General features: G+C 37.3%; 1 protein-coding gene across 4 annotated transcripts in view; it reads right to left on the bottom strand.

The window, feature by feature from the left end:
- Positions 1-18,977, bottom strand: part of IFT140 (intraflagellar transport 140) — a 231,693-nt gene that overhangs the window by 152,031 nt on the left and 60,685 nt on the right. The gene's annotated exons all lie outside the window — the stretch shown is intronic.

The following is an 18,977-nucleotide window of genomic DNA, read 5'->3' as shown; positions in this document are numbered from 1 at the left end:
GCAATCATGATATCCGACAAAGCCAAAAATAAAAATAAATCTAGTTAAAAGAGATAGGGAAGGTAATTACATCCTGATAAAAGGCAGTATAGACAGTGAGGAAATATCTGTACTCAACATGTATGCACCAAATGGCATAGCATCCAAATTTCTAAAGGAGAAACTAGAGGAACTCAAGGACGAAATAGATAGAAAAACTATACTAGTGGGAGACCTGAACCTTCCACTATCCGAACTAGATAAATCAATCCAAAAAATAACTAAGAAAGAGGTAAGGGAAGTGAATGAAATCTTAGAAAAATTAGAGTTAGTAGACATGTGGAGAAAAATAAATAGGGACAAAAAGGAATATACCTTCTTTTCTGCAGCACATGGTACATTCACAAAAATTGACCATGTATTAAGGCATAAAAACATTGCAAACAAGTGCAAAAGAGCAGAAATAATAAATGCAACTTTCTCAGATCACAATGCATTGAAAATAATAATTAGTAAGGGAACATGGAGAGGTAAATCGAAAATTAATTGGAAATTAAACAATACAATTCTCCAAAACCAGTTAGTTAAAGAACAAATCATAGAAACAATTAATAACTTTATTGAAGGAAATGGCAATGATGAGACATCATTTCAAAACCTATGGGATGCAGCCAAAGCAGTAATCAGGGGAAAATTTATATCCTTGAGTTCATATATTAACAAATTAAGAAGGGCAGAGGTCAATGAATTGGGCATGCAAATTAAAAAATTAGAAAGTGAACAAATTAAAAATCCTCAGGTGAAGACTAAATTAGAGATCCTAAAACTCAAAGGAGAAATTAATCAAATTGAAAGTCAAAGAACTATTGATTTAATAAATAAGACTAGAAGCTGGTATTTTGAAAAAACAAATAAAATAGACAAAGTGCTAGTCAGTCTAATTAAAAAAAGGAAAGAAAAAAGCCAAATTGACAGTACCCAAGATGAAAAGGGAGACCTCACCTCTAATGAAGAGGAAATTAAGGTAATCATTAAAAACTACTATGCCCAATTATATGGCAACAAATATGGCAATCTAGGTGATATGGATGAATACTTAAAAAAATATAAATTGCCTAGACTAAAAGAGGAAGAAATAAATTACCTTAACAACCCCATTTCAGAAAAAGAAATTGAACAAGCCATCAAAGAACTCCCTAAGAAAAAATCCCCAGGTCCAGATGGATTCACAAATGAATTCTATCAAACATTCAAAGAACAACTAATCCCAATATTAAACAAACTATTTGACAGAATAGGCCAAGAAGGAGTTCTACCTAATTTATTCTACGACACAAACATGGTACTGATCCCAAAGCCAGGCAGGTCAAAAACAGAGAAAGAAAACTATAGACCAATCTCCCTAATGAATATAGATGCAAAAATCTTAAATAGGATACTAGCAAAAAGGCTCCAGCAAGTCATCACAAGGGTCATCCACTATGACCAGGCAGGATTCATACCAGGAATGCAAGGATGGTTCAATATTAGGAAAACCATCCACATAATTAACTATATTAACAAGCAAACTGACAAAAGTCACATGATTATCTTAACAGATGCAGAAAAAGCCTTTGATAAAATACAACACCCATTCCTATTGAAAACACTAGAAAGTATAGGAATAGAAGGGCCTTTCCTAAAAATAATAAACAGTATATATCTATAACCATCAGCAAACATCATCTGCAATGGGGATAAACTAGAAGCTTTCCCAATAAGATCAGGAGTAAAACAAGGATGCCCATTATCACCTCTATTATTTAACATTGTACTAGAAACACTAGCAGTAGCAATTAAAGAAAAAGAAATTGAAGGTATTAAAATTGGCAATGAGGAGACCAAGCTATCATTCTTTGCAGATGATATGATGGTTTACTTAAGGAATCCTAGAGAATCAACCAAAAAGTTACTCGAAATAATCAACAACTTTAGCAAAGTTGCAGGATACAAAATAAACCTGCATAAGTCATCAGCATTTCTATATATCTCTAACCCATTTCAGCAGCAAGAATTAGAAAGAGAAATTCCATTGAAAATCACCCTAGACAATATAAAATACTTAGGAATCTATCTGCCAAGACAAACACAGGAACTATATGAACACAATTATAAAACACTTTCCACCTAGATAAAACTAGATCTAAACAATTGGAAAAGCATTGATTGCTCATGGGTGGGACGAGCTAACATAATAAAAATGACAATCCTACACAAATTAATTTACTTATTTAATGCCATACCCATTGAACTACCAAAAAACTTCTTTACTGAATTAGAAAAAAACATAACTAAGTTCATTTGGAAGAACAAAAGATCAAGGATATCCAGGGAAATCATGAAAAAAAATGCAAAGGAAGAAGGACTTGCAGTCCCAGATCTCAAACTATACTATAAAGCAGTGGTTATCAAAACAATTTGGTACTGGCTAAGAGACAGAAAGGAGGATCAGTGGAACAGACTTGGCGTAAATGATCTCAGCAAGACAGTTTATGACAAACCCAAAGACCCCAGCTTTTGGGACAAAAATCCATTATTTGATAAAAACTGCTGGGAAAATTGGAAGACAGTGTGGGAGAGATTAGGTTTGGATCAACACCTCACACCCTATACCAAGATAAATTCAGAATGGGTGAATGATTTGAACATAAAGAAGGAAACTATAAGTAAATTAGTTGAACACAGAATAGTATACATGTCACACTTTTGGGAAGGGAAAGATTTTAAAACCAAGCAAGACTTAGAAAGTCACAAAATGTAAAGTAAATAATTTTGACTGCATCAAATTAAAAAGGTTTTGTACAAACAAAACCAATGTAACTAAAATCAGAAGGGAAGCAACAAATTGGGAAACAATCTTCATAAAAACCTCTGACAAAGGTTTAATTACTCAAATTTACAAAGAGGTAAATCAATTGTACAAAAAATCAAGCCATTCTCCAATTGATAAATGGGCAAGGGACATGAACAGGCAGTTTTCAGATAAAGAAATCAAAACTATTAATAAGCACATGAAGAAGTGTTCTACATCTCTTATAATCAGAGAGATGCAAATCAAAACAACTCTGAGGTATTACCTCATACCTAGCAGATTGACTAACATAACAGCTATGGAAAGTAATGAATGCTGGAGGGGATGTGGTAAAGTAGGGACACTAATTCATTGCTGGTGGAGTTGTGAATTGATCCAACCATTCTGGAGGGCAATTTGGAACTATGCCCAAAGGGTGATAAAAGACTGTCTGCCCTTTGATCCAGCCATAGCACTGCTGGGTTTGTACCCCAAAGAGATAATAAGTAAAAAGACTTATACAAGAATATTCATAGTTGCACTCTTTGTGGTGGCCAAAAATTGGAAAATGAGGGTATGCCCTTCAATTGGGGAATGGCTGAACAAATTGTGGTATATGTTGGTGATGGAATACTATTGTGCTAAAAAGGATAATAAAGTGGAGGAATTCCATGGAGACTGGAACAACCTCCAGGAAGTGATGCAGAGCGAAAGGAGCAGAACCAGGAAAACATTGTACACAGAGACTGATACATTGTGGTACAATCGAAGGTAATGGACTTCTCCATTAGTGGCAATGCAATGTCCCTGAACAATCTGAAGGGATCTAAAAAACACTATCCACAAGCAGAAGATAAACTGTGGGTGTAAAACACCGAGGAAAAGCAAATGCTTGACTACAGGGTTTGAAGGGATATGACTGAGGAGAGACTCTAAATGAACACTCTAATGCAAATACCAACAACATCCAAATGGGTTTGAATCAAGAACACGTGATATCCAGTGGAATCGCGCGTGGGCTATAGGAGAGGTGGTGGGAGGGTGGGGAGGGAAGAAAAGAAAATGGTCTTTGTTTCCAATGAATAATGTTTGAAAATGACCAAATAAAAATTAAAAAAAAATTTAATGGCTCTACCATTTGGTACATATGTTTAGTATTGCTATTACTTCATTGTTTATAGTACCTTTTAGCAAGATGTAATTTCCTTCCTTATCTCTTTTTTTTTTTAAAACCCTTACCTTCCGTCTTGGAGTCAATACTGTGTATTGGCTCCAAGGCAGAAGAGTGGTAAGGGCTAGGCAATGGGGGTCAAGTGACTTGCCCAGGGTCACACAGCTAGGAAGTGGCTGAGGCCGGATTTGAACCTAGGACCTCCCGTCTCTAGGCCTGGCTCTCAATCCACTGAGCTACCCAGCTGCCCCCCTTCCTTATCTCTTTTAATCAGATATATTTTTGCTTTAGCTTTGTTTGGGATCATGATTGCTACTCCTGCTTTTTTTTACTTCTGATGATGCACAATAAATGCTGCTGGAGCCCCTTACCTTTACTCTGTCTGTGTCACCCTGCTTCAAATGTATTTCTTGTAAACAACATATTGTAGGATTGGTTTTTAATCCACTCTGCAATCTGCTTCCATTTTATTGGTGAGCTCATCTCATCTACATTTACCGTTATGATTACCAACTGTGAATTCTCCATCTTATTTTCCTCTTTTATCCTGCTATTTTCCTTTTCACTGTGTTCCTCCTAATTGGTGATTTTCTTTTTATCACCACCCTGCTACTTCCCCCTGTGAATTTTAAAACTACTCCACCCTACTCAGACCGTACTTTAGAAGATCTGATTTAGCTATTTCCTGATTAGTAACAATGGAGATACTTGGTCTAACAGAATCAAGTCTTGGGAACTTTACATTTCTCCACCCTACTTAAGTTTAACAAGGTCAGGAATGTCTGTACCATACTCAAAGATTTAATTATCTGAGAAAATGGCCTTCAACAGACATGTGCAGATATAGTGAACAGATCCCTGTGCTGTCCCAAGTCAAGCTAAGCTATCATTGGTACAGATGAGATGCAGGAAAGTGATGTAAAATCATCTATATAAGGCATGTCACTTCCTCTCTTTGCTCTCTTTTCCCAGAGAGGCGATTCTGGCTGGCAGTGTGCTGAGCTTTTTGACATCTTGGCGTGGTGGCAGCTATTTGTCTGGGTTTTGGCGGTGAGTTTTCCCTTGAGCTAATTCAGGTTCAGGCATCTTGGCTGAGCCTTCTTGGAGTTCAGGCTGATTCCTTGCTCTTTCACACTCCAAACCCTTACTTTCCAGATCCCCTAATCTTCCCGCCCAGTACAAGCCAGGTAGGAGAAAATCCTACACCCTTTCCTTCTCCCTTCTTCTTAATTTCTTTCCACTATATTAATTAAATCACCATAAAATTTCAGACTGACTTGGGTATTTTTATTTTATTATTTGGGATATCCATGGCAACTAATAAGTATACCCCTTTATACCCCTCCTTCCTATTAACTCTCCCCACCACCACCTTGTCTTACTGCCTTCCTACTTCTCTTTAGGGTAACATAAGCTTCTATATCCTAGTGAGTATGGTTGCTATTCCCTCTCTGAGTCAGTTAAGTTGAAAGTAAAGTAAATATGTGCCCATCACTTGGAACTTTACAGGGTGTGCATTGGGTTGTACTGATGTTGGCTTAGGCAGGGTCTCAGGGTCTAGATCTTGGCTTGGATTCAGGTTTAGAACATGAAACAGTATATGTGGAGTAGGGGGGTGGCTTGCTTTTGCTTGCTCCTTATTCTTCTTTTAGTCTCCTATTGGCTGTGTTCCCCCCCGCTCCCCTGCTTACCCTAGTGACCCAACTGCTGTGAATCTTAAAATTTCTCCGGCTTGTGAATGTTAAAAATTCTCAGACTCTACCTTAGAACATTTGGTTAAGACCATTCCCCATTTTAAATAATGGAGGTACTTAGTCAGGAATGTATGTGAGAACTTAACATTACTCCACCCATACTTAGACATACTTTAGGGGAAGATAAAGTTGTAAACTTCTTACTGAACAATGAAAAGTACTTAACTCATACTTATAGTGAGGCAAAAGCCCTTAAGCTAAGTCTAATTTTAGATCTAATACAAAAAGGTGCTAAGTACCTATGAAGGTCAAATTAATCACTAAAAGGTCAGGCAACTTGCAAACTTGCAAGGGACAAGCTTAACAAAAGAGGTGTGAAGTTTTAGTCTACCCAGAGAAGTTGAGAACTAAAGAAGGTGTGAATTAAGAATGGTTAGTCCTTTGGAAAACGTCTACTGTGATTGGTAGAAGTGAAAACTTAGGGGAGGTGACATAGGAGAAAATTTTCTTTAAAAGGAGGTCAGAAAGGCCTCTGAAAAAAGTTAGCTCTTTCTCTCTCTCTCTCTCTCTCTGGCTGAACTTAGTGCAGCTCAGAAGCTAAACTGGAGGGTCTCTCTGAACACTAGAGTTTTGCTTGGAAAAGATCTTATGGTGACTGGATTAAAGACTGACTAGTCTCTCTTAAGGCTTAGGCCTAGGCCATTCATACTATATTTCTCTCTCTCTCCTTTTTCTTAATTGCTTTATTTGTATTAACTAAAATCTCCATAAAACCCAGCTGAATTAGGTATATTTCATATTTGGGAATTTTTTCCATGGCAACCACTTTATTTTGATATAAAATTAAGACACTAAAAATTATCTTTACAGCTTTGGTAATTCAAAGTCTTGAAACCATATTTTCCCGGTCACAGTTTAAGGCAACCACTCTTTTGTATGTAACAGTTTATGCCAACCACTCTTTAACTGTTACACTGCTCTCTGCCTACTTTTCAAGTTGTTCTCTGCATAAAAGATGCTTCACTCTGCCTCCTTCTTGGTTCTTTCACTCCAGTATTCATTTTGTGGTATTATTTTTAAGATTTATTGGAGAGAATTCTCATGGTAGTTTCAAGTTTCCTTGCTTCTACTCTGCCATATTGGCTCTGCCTCCCTAGTAGCATGATAATTTCAAAGACATTATCTATCAACCAGGCTTTCAAGTAAGGGTTGGATTAGATGATCTATAAGGTCCTTTCCAAGTCTTAGATTCTATAATTCCATTAGAATTTGTTGAGAATTGTTAGATGCTATGATGTATATTAAAAAATGTATAAGAAATGCTCTAAGTCTTCAAACAGATTACGGTTTGGGAAGATCATTTGGAAGATAAGACTAATGCCCATGTAAGAGAAAATAATACAAGATAAAAATCATATAATTAATTGAAATAGATTGAGCATATATTAATTGAATATCTACTAATTGAAGCATTTGATTAAGTCCTATAGGAAATGAAGACATGGTCTCTAACATTGTATGATCTAGGTCATCTGCTATATGGTTTATAATAAATATAAGAATTCAGAAAATTTGATAAAGGTCAATTCAAGTCAACATTTCTTAAATACAGATTATATTTTAGGCACTATGGCTAGAAGGGAGAGATGAATGTGGGTTGCAATATCTTTTTAAGATTTCATGGTCTAAATGTGCTTAGATAAGTTGGGTAGCAAAGTGTTAAGTGGAAGGAAAAGTATGAGGAAGGAAAAGAGGAAGGGCCACAGGAACATAGGGAACAGTACTGTGGTAGGAACAACTTTTATTTTAGGAAGGATGGGGTGGTCTTTTAAGTGAGCAGCAGTGAGGCCATTTTGCTTACAAGTGTGTGTGAGGGATGGATTTAAGTGGCAGGAAGCAGAATCTAGTGCCATGTTGGTGAATCTATGGCACATGTGCTAGAGGAGGCTATTCCCTTCTCCCTTTCCACTATAATATTAGAAAATAAGTATTGTTTTATTAGTTTAGAGATAAGAAGTAGAGTGGCTGGCTTTAGAAAAAATTAGAGTTTGAAGCAGAGCTGAGAGCATGTTAATTTCAAATGTTGACAGTTATAACCGTTTTTCTGTGTTAGTTATTCTCTCTGGCATTTGGCAGTTGATCTCTGGCAGTTGGCAGAGACACACACTCAGAGACTCTCTCTCAGGGATGGAGGAGGTGACATCTTTGCCTCTCTGTCTGAGGGAAAGATCAGAAGGAGCTTAGTGTTTTCTTTTTTTCAACTTGGGAAACACTATTGACTGACTATTTCTGTCTTTATAACACTATTATTTAGACTCAACCAGCCAGCCTTTGTTATTTTATAACTGTAAGAATTATAAGGATAATAGTGGTAGTTTTATTTAGAATAGTATAAGTTTGGGTTAGTCAGATCAGGGAGAATTAGTGTAGCTTGTGAAACACAGGAGAAGCAGTTCCTTGTGGAACCAGGGAGTTTATTTGGGTGGATTTAGAATCCCTTAGAATTAGAAATCTTTTTTATCCTTATACATTTCAATAAATATTTTATTTTTCATAAGAGTCTCTTTAGTGTCCTTGCACCTGGCCCTGAAGTGAAGTTCACATTTGAGATTTACTTCATCACTGCAGATACTTTTAATTATATCTATCAAAAGTATCTGAACAGTTTTGAACCTACATTGGCATAGTTTTCCCATCTATTTTTTATAACTCAACAATGATTATTTTTTCACAACCCATGTCTGACATTCCTCACATGACCCACCCCTCTGCCCAGCAGTCCAATGGGAGAGCTTCTTCCCTCCCTGTCTGCCGTAAGGTGGGGGAAGGCTTGCAATTTTGGCACTTGGTCTCTGAAAGGTTCACCATCATTGATCTAGTAGATAAACTACAAAACATAGGTCAGCAGATTTAGTTTGGAATCCAATCTGCCACGTGACAAGCCATTTGACCTCTAACAGGTCTCTTAATCAAGGCATGCATCTGATACAATCCTACATAGTTTATGTAATGTAATTTAGAACCAGACAATGTGAATGAATTGAGATTTAACAGAATCTTATGTTCAAGAAATGGAAATTCTCTCCTATGTAATAATTTGGGATCAAAGTAGAGGTTAACTGGAAAACTTATTCATGTTTTCTGTTTTTGCTTTTTCTAAATTCCTTTGACATAAAACAAAATTCTCTAGAGCAGGGGTATCAAATGAAAATAGAAATAAGAGCCAACAAATTATACATGAGTACTGCCAGGCTACATATCAATATAGGAAATCAAATATTAACACTTGAGTCATCCAGATCTTTGGGACCCCTTTTGGGATTTTTTTTTTTACTTTTAAACATTATTTTATTTGGTCATTTTCAAACATTATTCATTGGAAACAAAGATCATTTTCTTTTCCTCCCACTTCCTATCACCCCTCCCATAGCCAATGCACGATTACACTGGGTATCACATGTGTCCTTGCATATTTGGGATTTTCTTGGCAAAAATAGTGGAATGGTTTGCCATTTCCTTTTCCAACTTATTTTACAGATAAGGAAACTGAGGCAAATAGAGTTAAGTGACTTGCCTAGGGTCACACAGCTAGTAAGTGTCTGAAATCAGATTTGAATTCAGGAAGATAAGTCTTCCTGACTTCAGGTCTGGAGCTCTATCCATTGTGTCATTTACCTGCCCTTCACTATTAACACTGTCTATTTTCTATTGCATCTTTATTTTAAAAACAATTTCTCAATAATAATTTTTCTCCCAAACCTTTATCTTATGTCTTAGAATCAATATTGTCCTATGGGTTCCAAAGGAGAAGAGCAATAAGGGCTAGCAAACCATTATTGGGAGGGAAGTGACTTGTGCAGGATCACATAGCTATTTTGTCGCCAGATTTGAACCCTGAACATCCCATTTCTATGCCTGGTTCTCAGTCTATTGAGCCATCTAGCTGCCCCCTCTCAATTACATTTTAATCTAGTTACAGTCATACTTGGGTGCCCAGGGCAAATGTTTTATACCTCTGCTTTAGAGTACCATAGAAACCTTTAAGAAATAAACAAAAAAAAGTAGTTAAATAGTAAGTACTAAATAGGTCACTTTTAGAAAAGCTAGTGATGTGATTTTTTTTTGTAAGCCAAAGTTGTAAAATTACTGCATTCTTGAATGAAGCTATTTAATCTTACCTCATTTGGGTACTCCTAATCTGGGCCCCCACATATCTCATTTGCCTTTATCATCCTTGTTCATCTTTTTTATAAATCCTCTATGGATGCTGGAATCCATCAAAGAGCACACTGTTTGACATGGTCACAGGTGGAAACTGGGGACTGCAAAGCAGCCCTCAGGAAAGATGAGATACCCATTCAACCCCCCGAGAGACTTTCCTTTTTAACATTCCCTTATTATTGTAATTGCTATGATTATTATTTTTACTTAGCCCCAGGAAAAATAGATAAGAGCAACATGCTTGTAGGGTTAATATAGATGTCCCACCCTGTTCCCCCAGAATACCACCAAGAGATCTCACTTACAAAATTAAACCTAAGGATTCTTATGTACCCTCTTAGATAGGACCCTCTTTTTTAGGCATGAAACTTCTGGCAAATCTGTGCTCAGAATTCCCCAACCTAAAACTGGGCCATGTTGATCCTGCCCTGTGACCCTGCACTTACCAACAGTGTTTTTGTTGACTATCTCCTTAGGCTTCGCGTCTGTTGTTAAGGATCTATGGAAACATGTATGTTGAAAATGAAACTGTGAGCCAAGTAGATATGTGACCATGAGGGTATAAAATAAACCCAAGCCTCAGCCAAGGTGGAGCAGCTTTTCCTGTGAAACCTCTGCTGTGGATTGAATACAAAAGCTGTGTCCCATTCATCATTCTGCCGACACCGTCCCACCTCCAAGACCCTATCCCCTATGGGAGGCTGGACCCCCGCATATGGAAAATTCACCTCTTCCTCTTAGTCTTTTAATATTTCAACACTATCAGTGCTTGGCTCATCTTTTATTATCATTATATGACCAGACAACCTTCTATTCTGGTCTTACATGTTCCCAATGACAAAAGCCAATTTGGGGCACATTATCTTTGGTAATGTGCCACAGGCTACTTAAAAGACTCTAAGAGTTGAAAAGGCCCTTAAAGATTATCTACTCCTACTGAAATTTTCACTATACCTTCAACAATTAGACTTCTAGTGTCCACTTGAGCATCCACAGAGATAAAGTCCACCACTACCTAAGGTATCCAATCCTGTTTTCCACAGCTCTAATTATTAGGATGGAATCCTAAATGGGGTCGCAAAGAGTGGACATAACTGAAAAAATACTCAACAACAACAATTATTAGGAAGTTTCTCCTAGAATTGAACTAAAATCCATCTCCCTGCAACTTCATCTTACTGTTTCTATTTCTGCCCTGGGAGCTAATAAGTACAAGTTTTCTCTCTCTTCCACATCATTACCCTTCAAAAACATCTAAGATGATCCTCCCAAGTTTTCTTTTCTCTAGCCTAAACATTTTCACTGACATGGACTTGAATGCTCTCACCATCTTATGCACCCTACTCTAGACATAATCCAGTTTATAAATGTCTTTCCAAAAATGTCTGTCAGAAATGAACACAGTATTTCAAATGTAGTATTGTTTAGGTGATTTGATAATATTCCATCAAATTGTAGAATGTCACATACATAGAGAATTGATTGTGTGTATGTATCTGAAAACCTATATAATAAACGAATCATGATACTATGGCAGAGCACTGTATGCGATACCTGCATAGATGGGATGAATGCACAGTGTTTCTCATCTTCATTACTCAACCGTGACACCACACCTGAGCAGAGAGACCCTGGGTCCTCAGAGAGGTCACAGGATGACCTCTGTAGATATACATATTGAACATTTTCACAAATATTTTATAAAAGACAGTAAACAAGTGTTTCAGTACTTACTGCCTTTCTTAGTCATCTTGAAAAAAATCATCTGTGATCTTTTCTTCTCATTTGGAGAAAATGTTTTTGAGATCTTAGAAAATAATTCCTGTGTGCCTTTAAAATTATGTAACTACTGACTTCCGGGTAATCATGGCTGCAATCTAGATGCCACACGCTTCCTCTCCCCAGCACCGAATGAAATAGACTACATCAAAGGAGCATAAAATCACCTTTGGAGGAACAGAAGGACTCCCCAGTACCCCACAGAGGCAAAGGTACGTGGGGCTTGAACATTTCCACACTAAAATAAGAAGGAAAAGCTTGCACAGAAAAGTGAACTGAGCCGCCCTTCCCCCACCCCACCTCCCCCACTAAACCAGAGTGAGCTACCTGAGCGCTCACCAGGACAGCGAGTGAGTGGGGAGCGTCTCTGTCTGGGGGGGCACTCCAGGGTCCTTGGGATCTGGGGACTGCCAGGATAAGGCGTCTCAGGGAGGTTTCACTGGAGAATCCAGCGCGGAGCTGTACTTGGGGCGGGCTGCGCTGAACATCCAGGCGGGGCTGAGCACCAGGGGCGGATCACACGCTGATTATCTGGGCGGAGCTGAACACCTGGGCAGTGTGGCTGTGATCAGGGACCCAGCACTCTAAGAAACCTCGGAGGCTGGGAAGAACTAGTCTGAAGCAACCTAAATTCACAGAAAAACCACCCATATAACCCAGATCCCAGACCAAAAAGGAAAGGGGAATAAAACCACCAAAGGGATGGCTCACATGGCCCAGCCTCCAGGAAGAAAGGGAAAAAAGTGACTATTGAAAACTTTTATGATGGAAGTACCCAAGGAAAAGAGGAGAATGAGGAGGAAATCCAAAAAAATTCAGAACACGCCTCCCAAAATGGAAACTATCAACAAGCTCTGGAAGATCTCAAACTGGAACTTATCCAAAAGATGGAAACCTGGAAAGAAAAATGGGAGAAAGAGATCAGCTGTCTGACAGATAAGAATGCTCAATTGGAAAAAGAACTCGAAGCATCCAATAGAAGGGCAGACAAGGCTGAAAAGCAAAACCAGTCCCTAACGACCAGAATTAAGCACCTCGAAGAAAGCGAGATGATAAAACAGCAAGAATCAATAAAGCAAACCCAAATAATTAATGAATTAGAAGAAAACATAAAATATCTCACTGAGAAGGTCACAGACCTGGAGAACAGAGGGAGACGAGAAAATCTCTGAATTATCGGTCTCCCAGAAAAACCAGAGGTAAACAACAAACTCGATATTATTCTACAGGAGATTATAAAAGAAAATTGCCCCCACGTTCTGGAGCAAGGGGGCAAAATAGAAATAGAAAGGATTCATAGAACACCTTCTATACTAAATCCCCAAAAGACAACCCCTAGGAATATAATTGCCAAATTCAAGAGCTTCCAAGTAAAGGAGAAAATCCTACAAGAAGCCAAGAAGAAGAGCTTCAGATATAAGGGGGTTCCCATAAGGATCACACACGACTTAGCGGCTAACACACTAAGAGACCGCAAAGCATGGAACACGATATTTAGAAAGGCAAGAGAGCTGGGTCTCCAACCAAGAATCAACTACCCAGCAAAACTGACTATATACTTCCAGGGGAAAGTATGGGCATTCAACAAAATAGAAGATTTCCAAGCATTTGCTAAGAAAAGACCAGAGCTCTGTGGAAAGTTCGATATCCAAGCAAAGAAAGCAAGAGAAACATGAAAAGGTAAATATTAAAGAAAGGGAAAAGGAGATAAATCTTATCTTCTTCTTTAAGTCAAACTCTCTTCTATAAGGACTACATTTACATCAAATTATATATATTAATATGTGGGGAAAATGTTTTGTGTAACTCTCATAAATTGTATCATCATAAGAGTAGTTAGAAGAAACATGCCTAGGGAAAGATTGGGGCATTAAGAAGATTTGGGGAAAGTTGGGGCAAAGAAAGGAAAAGGTAGGGGGGAACCGCGATAATACTAAGATTAACTTCAAGAAATAGGGGGGGAACCAATAGAATAATCTTTCCCATATAAAGATACACATGGGAAGGGGAGGGGAAGAACTCTCATATGAGAAGGAGAGGAAGAGAGCGTGAAGTGGAATTACTTAAACCTTACTCTCAGTGAAATCAAATCTGAGAGGGAAGAACATCTAGATCCAGTGGGATCCTGAATTCTAACTTATCCATTAGGGCAAGAAAGAAAGGAAACTCAAGGAGGGGGAGGGGGGAGGGAGTACAAAAAGGGAGGGAAGGAGAGGGGGGAGGGGAAGGGAGCATAAAAAGGGAGGGGCTAGAAAGGGAAGCATCTCAAGGGAGGGGACTAGGGGGACTGACCTAAAGTAAATCACTGGTTCAAAAGAAGAAAGCTAAAGAAGAAAGGTCAGAACTAGGGGAAGATATCAAAATGCCAGCGAATCCACAAATAACAATCATAACTTTGAATGTGAATGGGATGAACTCACCCATAAAACGTAGACAAATAGCAGATTGGATTAGAACCCAAAACCCTACCATATGTTGTCTTCAAGAAACACATATGAGATGGGTTGACACTCACAAGGTTAGAATTAAAGGTTGGAGTAAGACCTTTTGGGCCTCAATTGAGAGAAAGAAGGCAGGAGTTGCAATCATGATATCTGACAAAGCCAAAGTACAAATAGATCTGATCAAAAGGGATAGGGAAGGTAAATATATTCTGCTAAAAGGAAGTATAGACAATGAGGAAATATCACTAATCAACATGTATGCACCAAATGGTATAGCATCCAAATTTTTAATAGAGAAACTAGGAGAATTGAAGGAGGAAATAGACAGTAAAACCATATTAGTGGGAGACTTGAACCAACCACTATCAAATTTAGATAAATCAAACCAAAAAATAAACAAGAAAGAGGTAAAAGAGGTGAATGAAATCTTAGAAAAATTAGAGTTAATAGATATATGGAGAAAAATAAATAGGGACAAAAAAGAATACACCTTCTTTTCAGCACCACATGGCACATTCACAAAAATAGATCATACACTAGGTCATAGAAACACGGCACTCAAATGCAGAAAAGCAGAAATATTAACTGCAGCCTTTTCAGATCACAAGGCAATTAAAATATTGATCAGCAAGGGTACATGGAGACCCAAATCAAAAATTAATTGGAAATTAAATAACATGATACTCCAAAATCGGATAGTTAGAGAAGAAATCATAGAAATAATTAACAACTTCATTGAAGAAAATGACAACGGCGAAACATCCTTTCAAACCTTATGGGATGCAGCCAAGGCAGTACTTAGAGGAAAATTCATATCCCTGAGTGCATATATTAACAAATTAGGGAGGACAGAGACCAAGGAATTGGAAATGCAAATCAAAAAACTTGAGAATGAACAAATTAAAAACCCCCAGAAGAAAACCATACTAGAGATCCTAAAAATTAAGGGAGAAATTAATAAAATAGAAAGTGACAGAACTATTAAGCTAATAAACAAGACTAGAAGCTGGTACTTTGAAAAAACAGACAAAACAGACAAATTACTGGTTAATTTAATTAAAAAAAGGAAAGAAGAAAGGCAAATTAAATAGCATCAAGGATGAAAAGGGGGATCTCACCTCCAATGAAGAGGAAATTAAGGCAATCATTAAAAACTACTTTGCCCAACTTTTATATGGCAACAATTTATATGCCCAACAATTATATGGCAATAAATATACCAACCTAGGTGATATGGATGAATATTTGCAAAAATATAAATTGCCTAGACTAACAGAAGAAGAAATAGTTTTCTTAAATAATCCCATATCAGAAAAAGAAATCCAACAGGCCATCACAGAACTTCCTAAGAAAAAATCCCCAGGGCCTGATGGATTCACCAGCAAATTCTATCAAACATTTAGAGAACAGTTAATCCCAATACTATACAAACTATTTGACATAATAAGCAAAGAGGGAGTTCTACCAAATTCCTTTTATGACACAAGCATGGTACTGATTCCAAAACCAGGCAGGCCAAAAACAGAGAAAGAAAATTATAGACCAATCTCCCTAATGAATATAGATGCAAAAATCTTAAATAGGATACTAGCAAAAAGACTCCAGCAAGTGATTAGAAGGGTCATCCACCATGATCAAGTAGGATTTATACCAGGGATGCAGGGCTGGTTCAACATTAGGAAAACTATCCACATAATTGACCACATCAACAAGCAAACCAACAAGAACCACATGATTATCTCAATAGATGCAGAAAAAGCATTTGATAAAATACAACACCCATTCCTACTAAAAACACTAGAAAGCATAGGAATAGAAGGGTCATTCCTAAAAATAATAAACAGTATATATCTAAAACCATCAGCTAATATCATCTGCAATGGGGATAAACTAAATCCATTCCCATTAAGATCAGGAGTGAAACAAGGATGCCCATTATCACCTCTATTATTTGACATTGTATTAGAAACACTAGCAGTAGCAATTAGAGAAGAAAAAGAAATTGAAGGCATCAAAATAGGCAAGGAGGAGACCAAGTTATCACTCTTTGCAGATGACATGATGGTCTACTTAAAGAATCCTAGAGATTCAACCAAAAAGCTAATCGAAATAATCAACAACTTTAGCAAAGTTGCAGGATACAAAATAAACCCACATAAGTCATCAGCATTTCTATATAATTCCAACACAGCTCAGCAGCAAGAACTAGAAAGAGAAATCCCATTCAAAATTACCGAAGACAAAATAAAATACTTAGGAATCTATCTCCCGAGACAAACACAGGATCTATATGAACACAACTACAAAACACTTTCCACACAACTAAAACTAGACTTGAACAATTGGAAGAACATTAACTGCTCATGGGTAGGACGAGCCAATATAATAAAAATGACCATCCTACCCAAACTCATCTATCTATTTAGTGCCATACCCATGGAACTTCCAAAAATTTTTTTTACTGATTTAGAAAAAACCATAACAAAGTTCATTTGGAAGAACAAAAGATCAAGGATATCCAGGGAAATAATGAAAAAAAAATACAAAGAAGGGGGTCTTGCAGTCCCAGATCTCAGACTATATTACAAAGCAGCGGTCATCAAAACAATTTGGTACTGGCTAAGAGACAGAAAGGAGGATCAGTGGAATAGACTGGGGGCAAGCAACCTCAGCAAGACAGTATATGACAAACCCAAAGATCCCAGCTTTTGGGACAAAAATCCACTATTTCATAAAAACTGCTGGGAAAATTGGAGGACAGTGTGGGAAAGATTAGGCTTAGATCAACACCTCACACCCTACACCAAGATAAATTCAAAATGGATGAATGACTTGAACATAAAGAAGGAAACTATAAGTAAATTAGGTGAACACAGAATAGCATACATGTCAGACCTTTGGGAAGGGAAAGACTTCAAAACCAAGCAAGACTTAGAAAGAGGTACAAAATGCAAAATAAATAATCTGGAATACATCAAATTAAAAAGGTTTTGTACAAACAAAACCAATGTAACCAAAATCAGAAGGGGAGGGGAGGAAAAGAAAACGATCTTTGTTTCCAGTGAATAATGTATGAAAACGACCAAATAAAATAATGTTTAAAAAAAATTATGTAACTACTGTGAATCTTAAAAATTCTCAGACTCTACCTTGGAACTTTGGTTAAGGCTATTCCCCATTTTAAACAATGAAGGTACTTGGTCAGGAATGTATTGGGAACTCTAACATTACTCCACCCATACTTGGGCATACTTTAGGGGAAGATAAAGTTGTAAAACTCCTTACTGAACAATGAAAAGGTACTTAACTCATACTTATAGTGAGGCAAAAGCCCTTAAGCTAGGTCTATTTTTAGATCTAATACAAAAGGGTGCTAAGTACCTATGAAGGTCAAATTAATCACTAATAATCTACCCAGAGAAGTTGAGAACTAAAGAGTGGTGAAAACTAAGAATGGGCAGTCCTAGGAAAACCATCTACTCCTCTAAGACATGGTGGTGCTCCTGATGCTACTGAGTCAAGTTGAGCAGAATAATAAGCAATTGGGCGCTGAGAAGGTCCCAAAGTCTGAGTTAAAACACCCAAAGCTACTCCTCTTCACTCATGTACATACAAAGTAAATGGCTTGTTATAATCTGGGATGCCTAAAGCAGGGGCAGACATGATGGCCTTTTTTAAACTCTGACAGAGATGACAAGTTTTCAGGCTCTAATTTGAGGGGTTCAGGGACTGAATCCTTTGTTAATGCTATAAGGGGTTTAGTAATTTCCCCTTAGCAAGGAATCCATTGTCTGCAAAACCCTGTTGCTCCTAAAATTGCTCTCAACTGTTTCTTAGTGGTAGGAGTGCTTAAATTTTGAATATTCTCAATTCTTTTTTGGTCCAGTTCAGCTCACTACCAGGTCAGATTTCTTCTGCATGTATGTTGTTAGGTTCAGACATTCTTCATGATTTTATCTTAAGTGCCCTTGTTTCCTCACAACAAAGTCAAATTCCAAAAAGATATGACAGGCTAAAACAATGGGCCAAGTCTAATTAGATGAACTCTAGAAGGGAACAAAAGTCAAGTTCTACATTTGGGTAAAAAAAAATCAACTGCACAATAACATGATAAAGAAGGCATAATTGAATACAACATATGCAAACAGTCTCAGGGTTTTTTTGACAAACAGTAAGCTCAATGTGAGTCAGGCCCTGTGGCAGCAGAATCCATATAGGGTAGTTTCACTACAGTCATAGAGAAGATGAGGTCACTCACTATAGCAGTATCCAAAGCTCTACTTCATTTTATGTGTATTTGTTGTCCTCTTTCCACTTTCATCTACAAATACTCTTGGAATTATTTGGCTTAGTTGAGCTGAAGCACTCTGGATTCACATTTTTCCCTCTAATGCTTTAAACTGTTTTGTGAGGTGATATTGCCCACAATTTTTCATCATATTCTTTCATAATGTTTTACAATGAACACAAACTTTAAATTAGTATTGTCCTTGGTTGCTAAGGGACTCTGTTTGGAAAGTGGGGTTCACAGTTCATTTGGCCTTTTTTTTGTGGATTAATCATGGTAAGAAATGATGATAAGAATCAATGTCTTGGGGTAGCCAGATAGCACTGTGGATATAGTGCTAGGCTTGCAGTCAGAAAGACCTGAGTTAAAATGGGACCTCAAACACTTCCTAGATATGTGATTTTGGGCAAGTCATTTAACCCCAACTGTCTAGTCCTTACTGCTCTTTTGTCTTGGAATCAAGAATTAGTATTAATTCTAATCCAGAAGATAAAGGTTTGAAAAAATGTGATTTTTTTTCATTCCTTATACATAGTTAATTGCTTTTTTAAAAAATGGTTTGGGATAGAGT

Source organism: Monodelphis domestica, chromosome 7 (genome assembly GCF_027887165.1).
Source record: "Monodelphis domestica isolate mMonDom1 chromosome 7, mMonDom1.pri, whole genome shotgun sequence".
In the NCBI taxonomy this organism is placed as follows: domain Eukaryota; kingdom Metazoa; phylum Chordata; class Mammalia; order Didelphimorphia; family Didelphidae; genus Monodelphis; species Monodelphis domestica.
This window is presented reverse-complemented; position numbering and strand designations above follow the sequence as displayed.